This window comes from Capsicum annuum, chromosome 4 (genome assembly GCF_002878395.1).
Source record: "Capsicum annuum cultivar UCD-10X-F1 chromosome 4, UCD10Xv1.1, whole genome shotgun sequence".
Lineage (NCBI taxonomy): Eukaryota > Viridiplantae > Streptophyta > Magnoliopsida > Solanales > Solanaceae > Capsicum > Capsicum annuum.
In genome coordinates this window covers 179621930-179631359 of record NC_061114.1, presented here as the reverse complement: position 1 = coordinate 179631359, position 9430 = coordinate 179621930, and positions in this window count along the sequence as shown.

The following is a 9430-nucleotide window of genomic DNA, read 5'->3' as shown; positions in this document are numbered from 1 at the left end:
CATTTTGTTGTTAAAATCGTGACCTAGACGCTGGAAAATTTCGGGGGCATATGATGCAGTGTACGTTGCATGCTCCATCCCTCCACAGAATAACATGCATTGCATGATCTATAGCATGCTAGGACCATGCAATATAGCATGCGTCGCATGCTAATCGCATGATGCTACAGTTTCGAAATTTGAAAATGTTCTAAATGGATTTCAAAAATTCTGAAATATACGAGATGTACTACGATCTTGATCCATCACAACACAACTTAAAATCTAAAAACGAAGGTCGGGAAGGTCTTAAAATAAATCCCCAAAGTTTGGAGGTCTAAAATGAAACTAAGTGTTGAACTTTATCAAAATCTGCTAAGCCTTGAGGCTTGTAGAGCCAAATGAGCTGAGTTCTAGACTTAGGATTTTATGGGGTCTTACATAAACCCTGGTGAAGACTAGGCTAGTCCCTAGCCTACCGTTGGTTGGGGCAAAAGGATCTCTAGCTCAGGAGCGGGAATAGGGTCTGGTAAAGGCTCCCTACCCTGGCCCTCAGCTGGGGACATATATTATGGTTTTCCAAAACCTTTAGGTCATCTAAAAATTAGGGTAAGATCCCTAGGGTCGATCTCAGGACCCTCATCTCATGTAGTAGTAGCATGTATCCTAGCCGTCTGTAAATGAGTGAAATCAAAGGAATGTTCTATAAACCAACTCATACTTTTAGCATAAAATGAGTGAAAGACGTAAAGAACTCCCATAGGCTCCCAAAAATAAAAAAATAGTTGTTATTGTTTTGATCCGTGGGACTCTACCAGATACTTGCTCTTATACCAATAATACCAATGAAGCCTAGGATTTCATAGAAATTTGTCATGACACAATGTATGAGTCATGATGGAACCTACTTCATCCCACCATTAAGTAGGCCAAACCATAATTCGGAGTTAAACAAAATGGGTTAACTTGGTGGAAAATTCCCAACATAGACGTAAATCAATAAGTACAACTTATAAATAAGCACATTATTAGAAATATCTAAAAGATAGTCAATACACAGGTATAATCCCACGACCTGGTAAAGCTAGTACAAGAGCAACTATAAATACAACCCAAGTATCTAAAATAGTCAATAACATCTATCTTGAAACAAAAAGACTGAACATCGAGAGATTGAAGAAAATGAGTGACTCTAACTCCAAGATATGACCCTATCACTGAATATCAACACAGTACAAACATCGATCAACAGCAGTAACTAATACTCAGATCTACACCCAAAAGGTACAAGAGTATAGTATGCATACCAAAACCATGGGTACTTAGTAGGCATCATTAGTTGACTAAGCTAAATCATGATATAAGTATGATAGAATGCAAAATAACATAACTAAGTCAAGGTATAGACAAAATTGAAGTAACTCCAACATCGTTGTGTATTCATAAATAAATAAATCAGAATAATAACATAATGTGAAGCATCAACACATACAATCATAACTACAAAATTGCTCATGCATGCCAATTAGTGCAGAAAAGTAAACGGCCCATCGCAAGCCCATAGAAGTATAAAATGTACAAACAAGATAGAATAACCCACCACCATCGGTTTTCAACTCCAATGATACATCTAGAATTTATCTAAATTATTCCATCCCATAACCATCATTCTTTCATTACCCAAAACTTATTAACAAATCACTATTTATCAACTAACCTTGATTTATCAAATAGCCCATATTTACCAACTAAACAATCTTTATCAACTAATCCTCATATATTGGATAATCCTCATTTATCCACTAATCATTATATTTCTAGAATAAATTCATATCATAGCATATTATAACCATTTTCTCATTTTTACACTTAGGTAGAATCACTATAGTCAATCTCACATCTCGATATTATCATATCATAATAAGTGTGACATCATAGTATTATATGTATATCCAGACTCAAACTGATAAGTATAATAAAAAATATCATCATAAATATCATCCTCAACATCATCACCAATATTATTATCCTTATCTTCTATATCATCATCAATATCATAGGAACCCTCTGGTCTTGCATTGGGTATCAATAATTAATATCATCATTATTATCCAAGCATGAATTGGTATTTGTATAATTTATAACATAAGTAATATCCATACTTGAACCGGTAACAGACCATATTTATCATGTCCAATAGCATAATCATTAGGGTATTGAATAGAATAACTGCTAGCATAGTTATTTAGCATATTCAATATTCATAATTAAACTCATGAACTCGATTATAATCAATACCATGATTACCAATAGTGACTAAGTATGACCTTTGTCATAACCAATAGCATGATTTGCTAATATAATCAATAAACATGATATTAAGTTTAATTAATGACATAATCACCAATATAGTAAATAAGCATGATCTTTAACATAATCCATAAGTATTATCAATAACATAGTCCATAAATTATCAATGGCATAGTGAATGGCTTATCATTAACATAATAGATAGCTTATCATTAGTATGATCAATAGCTTACCAGTAGCTTGATCAATAGTTAATCCATGGCATAGGCTATAGCTTATTGATAGCATAATCAAAAGCTTATTCATAGCATAGTACGTAGCCTAATTTCCAATGTAGACAATAAGAATGAAATCTAGCATAAAAATAGCATAAATGTTGATATATTAATAAGCATGGTCACTAGGGTCGTTAATAGCTCATTCATTGGCTCAATCAATGGCTCAGCATAAGTTTAATCAATACTATACTCATAGAAAAATCATTAAGCATAACCTTCCAACGACACCGACCATAACCATCAAATACCAAGGCATCTCGATACTACCGTAATAAATATTTCCTATATATACACAAGCATATAAAACGAATTCAATAACTATCATAAGTCTTGGCTAAGGTGGGTTAAGGATCCCACTTCTAAACTCTCAAAATCCTTATCAAGCAGTATCTACCCAAGACTAGGCTAAGATATCTAAGTCCATTAATAGATGTCGTACAAGCCATAACGAACCCTAGGACATCAATTCCTCCTAATATAGTGCAACTAAGTTAATTCCACCAAAGTTAAGGAAAATTTGGTAAGTTTCATCCTAAGCTCAAGTGACTAAGGAAATTTCCTCATTGATTGAGTAACAAAGATATTTTTATTCTAAACACGAGCCACAAGGTTAACTTCACCTAAAATGTGACTAACTAGGCTAATTTTGCTCAAAGCGATACCTAAAATAACCTAAACGATTCAACTAACCAAAGAGATATAATTAATAACACCAAAACCTAAAACCCATCCCAAATCTAATACAATATCATAAACATGCTATGAAATATCTCAATCTAACAAAGGGTAAAACCTATCCTACCTAGATGTCGAAGACAACTCAAAAGATCTGCTTAATCACTAGATTTTCCTTTCAAGAGGCTTCTATAAGATTCCATGCTATCAAAATCATATTCTAATTATCACTTTGAGAATAATGATACCCTATTGCACTATTGTGCTTTGGATCCTAAAATCATACCAAAATCCCATATAGGTCCCATTTATGGAAAATCATATTTAGAAACCAACCCAATATTTCCTCATGCTCAAGGAGTTATTACCCTAAAAATGGGTGAAATTTGAGATAATTTAGGTCTATAATCAGGCCTTAAAGGTTGTGGAATTTTTGAAAAATAAAGGGGAAATTCTACTATGAAGCGGGTGAGATCTTACCAAAAATCGAGGGAGAATCACAAAAAAAAAGTGTTAGACAAGATTTCTAATCACTCATAAGCTTCAATTTGAAGCTATCTCACTATTTAGGATTTTTATCTCTTGAAATGGATGAAGGAATGGGAAAATTGGGCTAAAAAAGGATATTTATACCCATACCATGCTCTCCGGTATTGCTATCGGGATGCAGGTATCACAATAATGGTATTTTGGGGTTGCACACAGGAGTCACGATTGCAATACTCTACACTGTGATCATAGAATCTGCTTCCCTAATGAAGAGAGTCGCGATTGTGGCCCAACACATCGCTATCATGATGTACAAGACATAGCTGAGACTTGGAATTCTTTCTAGTCTCTGCCAAGCCCTCGGGATTTATCTAAAATCTCGTATACACAAATATATGTAAACTTATTAAATTTGATATTTCAAACTCAATGACAGTCAAAATTTCCATATGAGATTGTTTTGACTAAAAGTGGGTCTTACACCAAATTTTCATTTTCTTAAATTTTTTACCAATATATCAATTGGGTTCCTTGGAAACTGAACCAAGTGTCCACCTAGCCTAAGATTAATATTCTAGAGCAACTAGGACAGCTAGAATTTGAATATAAGGTCGTTTAACTGAAGTTTTCACCCAGTGGCCATTTAGAACTAGCAAAGACTTCAAAATAGAAAATTGACTCTAAAAACTAAACAAACTGCCCGATAACCATACTGTTATTTTTGTCAAGTCACAAATTACTTAGGGTAGCTATAGGAAATATCTAATAGAGAAATAAGAGAAAATATGGAAAATGGCCTAAAGGGTCATTACAGTTTGGGTGCACCAGTGTTATTTGTGAAAAATAAAGATGGTATTATGAGAATATGCATAGATTATTGCCAGTTAAATAAGGTGACCATTTATAACAAATATCCCTTGCCCAAAATAAATGATATATTTGACTAGTTAAAAGGAGGTACAATGTTCTCTAAGATTGATTTGCGTAAGGTTATCATCAACTAAAAATTATGGTGGAGGATATCCTAAATACTACTTTCCAAACTCACTATGGACTCCACAAGTTTTTGGTTATATCTTTTGGTTTGATCAATGCCCATTTTATTTTATGACCTTAATGAAAGAAGTATTTAAGTCCTTTTTTGATTCATTTGTTATTGTGTTTATTAATGATATGCTTGTTTATTCCATGAGTGAAGAAGAGCATGAAGCTCATTTGCATACTATGTTGAAGTTGTTGAAGGCAAAATAATTCTATGCTAAGTACTCAAAGAGTAAACTTTGGCATTCTTTGATGTCCTTCTTGGGGAACATATTTCCAAAGAAGGGCTTATGTTGGACACATAAAAATTAAGGTTATTAGGAATTGGTCCATAATAATGAACATGAAAATAAATTTGTAGTTTTATGAGGTTAGCTAGTTACTAATGCTGATTTGTTAAGGGTTTGCTCCTATTGCATCACATATGACCAGCCTGACTTAGAAGGAATCTAAGTTTGAGTGGGGAGACAAATACAAGAAGAACTTTCAAAATCTCAAAACATTAATGACTTTGACTCTAGTACTAACCTTGACTATCAAGGGTAAAATTTTTATTATTTTTTATGATGCCTCATATTTGGGTTTTGCTGCTGAGTTGATGTAGGATCAAAAAGTAATTTTTATGCTTTGAGACATCTAAATACCAATGAAAATAACTACCCCACGTATGACTAAAAATTAGCAGCCGTGGTGTTTACATAAATATTTAGAGACACTGGTGTGAACTGTAAGGTGTTCATACACCACCACAACTTACAACACATGCTCACTGAGAAAAAATTTAAATTTAAGAACGAGGAGATGAATGGAGTTAATTAATGACTATGATGTCTCAATATTATATCACCCAAGTAAAACCAATATGGTAGTGTATTCAAAAATATGGAAACCAATGATCATAAGGATCTTAGCAATGTTGGAGGTGTCCAAGCACCCATTGAAATTAGTGGTACACTCTTTGGCTAATGGTTTTCTATGATTTTAGGAAACTATCTATAAAAAGGTATTAGCACACATAGTGTGTAGGTCCAGATTCTATTATTTTATTTAGAGTAGACAGTTTGTAGATAAGAAATTGAACAACCTCTAAGAAAAGATGTTACAAGGAGAAATGAAGAAGGTTATTCTTGATGATGATTGGGGCCTTGAGGATTCAAGGTTAATTATGTGTACCTTGGGTAGGTAAGTTAATTCCAACCATTCTGGTTGTGTTCACAGTTCAAAGTACTTCATATATCTGGGTGCCAACAAAACGTATAGAGACTTGATGCAACACTAGTAGTTGATGAAGGAACATACTTGACCTTGTATGTTTTATGGTCAAGTGTCAAAACTTCCAGCAAGTCAAATACGAATACCAAGAGACTAGCGGTAAATTTTAGTGGATGTCTATACCTAAATAGAATTAGAAATAGATAATAATGGATTTTGTGTTTGTCTTTCAAAGACATGGAGGAAGTACAACTCTATATGGGTCATTGTTGAATGATTGACTAAGTCAACTCATTTTATTTTAATAAGAGTTGAATATAATAGGGCTCAGTTGGCCATGATTTATATGAATGAAATTATATAGCTACATGGGGTATATAGCTACAAGAGTTGGGTTCTAGATTGGACCTGAGCACAACTTTTCACCCACAGATTGATAGTCAATTGGAACAGACTATCTAAGTTCTTAAAGACATTCTTTGGGATTTTGTTATGGATTTCGAGGGTCAATGGGACCAACACTAAGAATTATGTGAATTTCCCTATTTTAATATTGACATGACTTTTTTTGAGGCCTTATATAGTAAACAATATAGGTCCTCAATTAGGTGATTAAAGGCATTCGTGGTAAGGTCTTGGGGCAATGATATGTTCCACAACTCTACGGAAAAGTGAGATTCATAACAGAGAAGCTCATAGCGGCTCAAAGCCTACAAAAAAAATATACCAATAAAAAAGTGAGGGATATAAAGTTTGATAAGTAGGATAATGTATTCTTATACGTGTCACCCATGAAAGGTGTGATGCATTTTCATAACAATGGTATGTTAAGCCCAAGGAACATAGGACCTTTTGAGGTTTTAAAGAAAGTCGGGTAGGTTGAAAAAAACTAAAAAGAACCAAAAAAAAAAAGTGGACAGAAAAAATCAAAAATAAAAAAAACATAAAAGAAAAAAGAAAAAAAAGTTGAGAGGAAAAAAGGAAAAGTAAGGGTTGAGAAAATTAAAAATAAAAAGAGAAAAGAAAACATAAAAATCAAAGTAAAATTAAAAAAAGAAAAAAAGAAAAGTTGAAAGATATAAATATGGAGTTGTTATCCATTATGAGTATCATTTATGTAATTTACTCTATTGATCAGGGGCAATTTTGTTCAAAAAAATATTAGTTAATAGGTAAAGACTACTTTAAGGAAGCTTTTTTATTTGGGCTAAATTTTATAATTCACTCTAATTTGGGTCTATTTTTTAGATTCACCCAATATATTGTCTATAACACTAATATAGTGTTGGGCCCACATTAGTTGGTCTTGTTTTAACACGGGCCTCGCCCCTCTAGTATATATATACATACTAGTTACATAATGCCCGTGCTATGGTCGGGCCCAAGATCATGATAAATAATATAAAATTTAATTTTAGAAAATATCTAACTTAAATCACATTTTTCTATTACATAATTAATTTAATTTAGTAATACATTGATTATGCTTGTCTAATAAACTACTATGATTATTAAAATATTTTCGTTATAATTGAATAATTTTTAAAGGACTTTATTTACGAAAAAAGAAGTATGGAGGATTATTACCAAAATATTTCGTAAAATTGTTAGCCATATGAAAAAAAAAAAAAAAGAAATAAAAAAAAATACCTTAGCCTTAGCCTTCGAATTACGCTTGAAGCGTGGTAAACCATTAGGTTCTAAAGATTGAAATCCTAAAAAAAGAAAAATAAATGTTCAAGATGATACTACGAAAGATTCTCATATGGAAGTTCAAGATTTGAGCAATGTTAATATTCCTGAAGGAACTAATGAGTTTGAGACTCAAGAAAATGAGGAACTATCTATAAATTCATGTGAAGTTGGAACTAATTTGAATCGATCTGAAATAGTAGTGGATTATGTCTTTGCATATAATGTTGAAACAAAAATCATACAAGATAGTGACGATCTTGAACCTCAATCTATCACAGAATGTCGATAAAAAAATGACTGGCCAAAATGGCAAAAAGTAATTCAATCTGAATTGAATTCACTTGCCAAACGTGAAGTTTTTAGACCAATAGCTCAAACACCTAATGGTGTTAAGCCTATTGGCTATAAATGGGTCTTTATGCGAAAAATAAATGAGAAAAATAAAATACAAAGGTATAAGGCATGCGTTGTTGCTCAAGGTTTTTCACAACGGCCTGGTGTCGATTATGACAAGACATATTCATCAGTTATGGATGCAATAACATTGTGTTATCTTATTATTTTCATTGTTCATGAGAGACTTGAAATACATTTGATAGATGTGGTAACAACCTATCTATATGGATCACTTTATAATGAGATATATATATATATGTATGAAAATTCTCAAAGAATTTAAAATGCCGAAAGCATATAATTTAAAACCTTAGGAAATGTATTTCATTAGATTGAAAAGATCATTGTATAATTTGATGCAATCTAGATGTATGTGGTATAACTGCCTTAGTGAATATTTATATAAGGAAGGTTATACGAATGATAATATTTGCCCATGTGTTTTTATAAGAAAACAACGTCAGAGTTTGTTATAGTTGTTGTTTATGTTGATGACATAAACCTTATTGAACCTAAAGAATGAATTTGAGATGAAAGATCTTGGAAATACAAAATTAAGTCTTGGTTTGAAAATTAAGCATTTAACAAATGGTATCTTTGTCCATCAATCTGCCTACAAAAAAAAGGTATTGAAATGATTCTATATGGATGGAGCATTTCCATTAAGTACTCTGATGGTTGTTCGATCACCTGATGTGAATAGGGATCCATTCTGACCTCAAGAAAGAATGAGAAACTCCTTGATCTTGAAGTACCTTATCTTAGTGCAATTGGTGCACTAATGTATCTTGCAAATACTACAAAGCCTTATATATCCTTTTCTATTAATTTGTTTGCAAGATATAGTTCTGATCCTACTAGGAGTAATGAAATGGGATCAAACACATATTACGGTATCTAAAAAGGACTACCGATATGGGCTTATTTTATTCTAAAGATTGCAGTCCCGATCTTGTTGGTTATACTGATGATGGGTACTTATCTGACCCGTATAAAGCTTGATCTCAAATAGGCTATGTGTTCATATATGAGGGTACTGCCATATCTTGTATATCTACAAAGTAGTTTATCGTAATTTCATTGAACCATGCTGAGATTATAGCTATTCATGAAGCAAGCCGAGAGTGTGTGTGGTTGAGGTTCACAATACATTTAATTCGAGAAAAATATGGCTTGAAATGTGATAAAGTACCCCACAATTTTATATGAAGATAATACAACATGTATAGCATAACTTAAAGGAGGATTCATAAAAGGAGATAGAACGAAGCATGCCAAAACTCTTCTATACACATGAGCTCTAAAAGAATGGTGATATTAATGTACAACAGATTCGTTCAAGTTACAATGTGGCT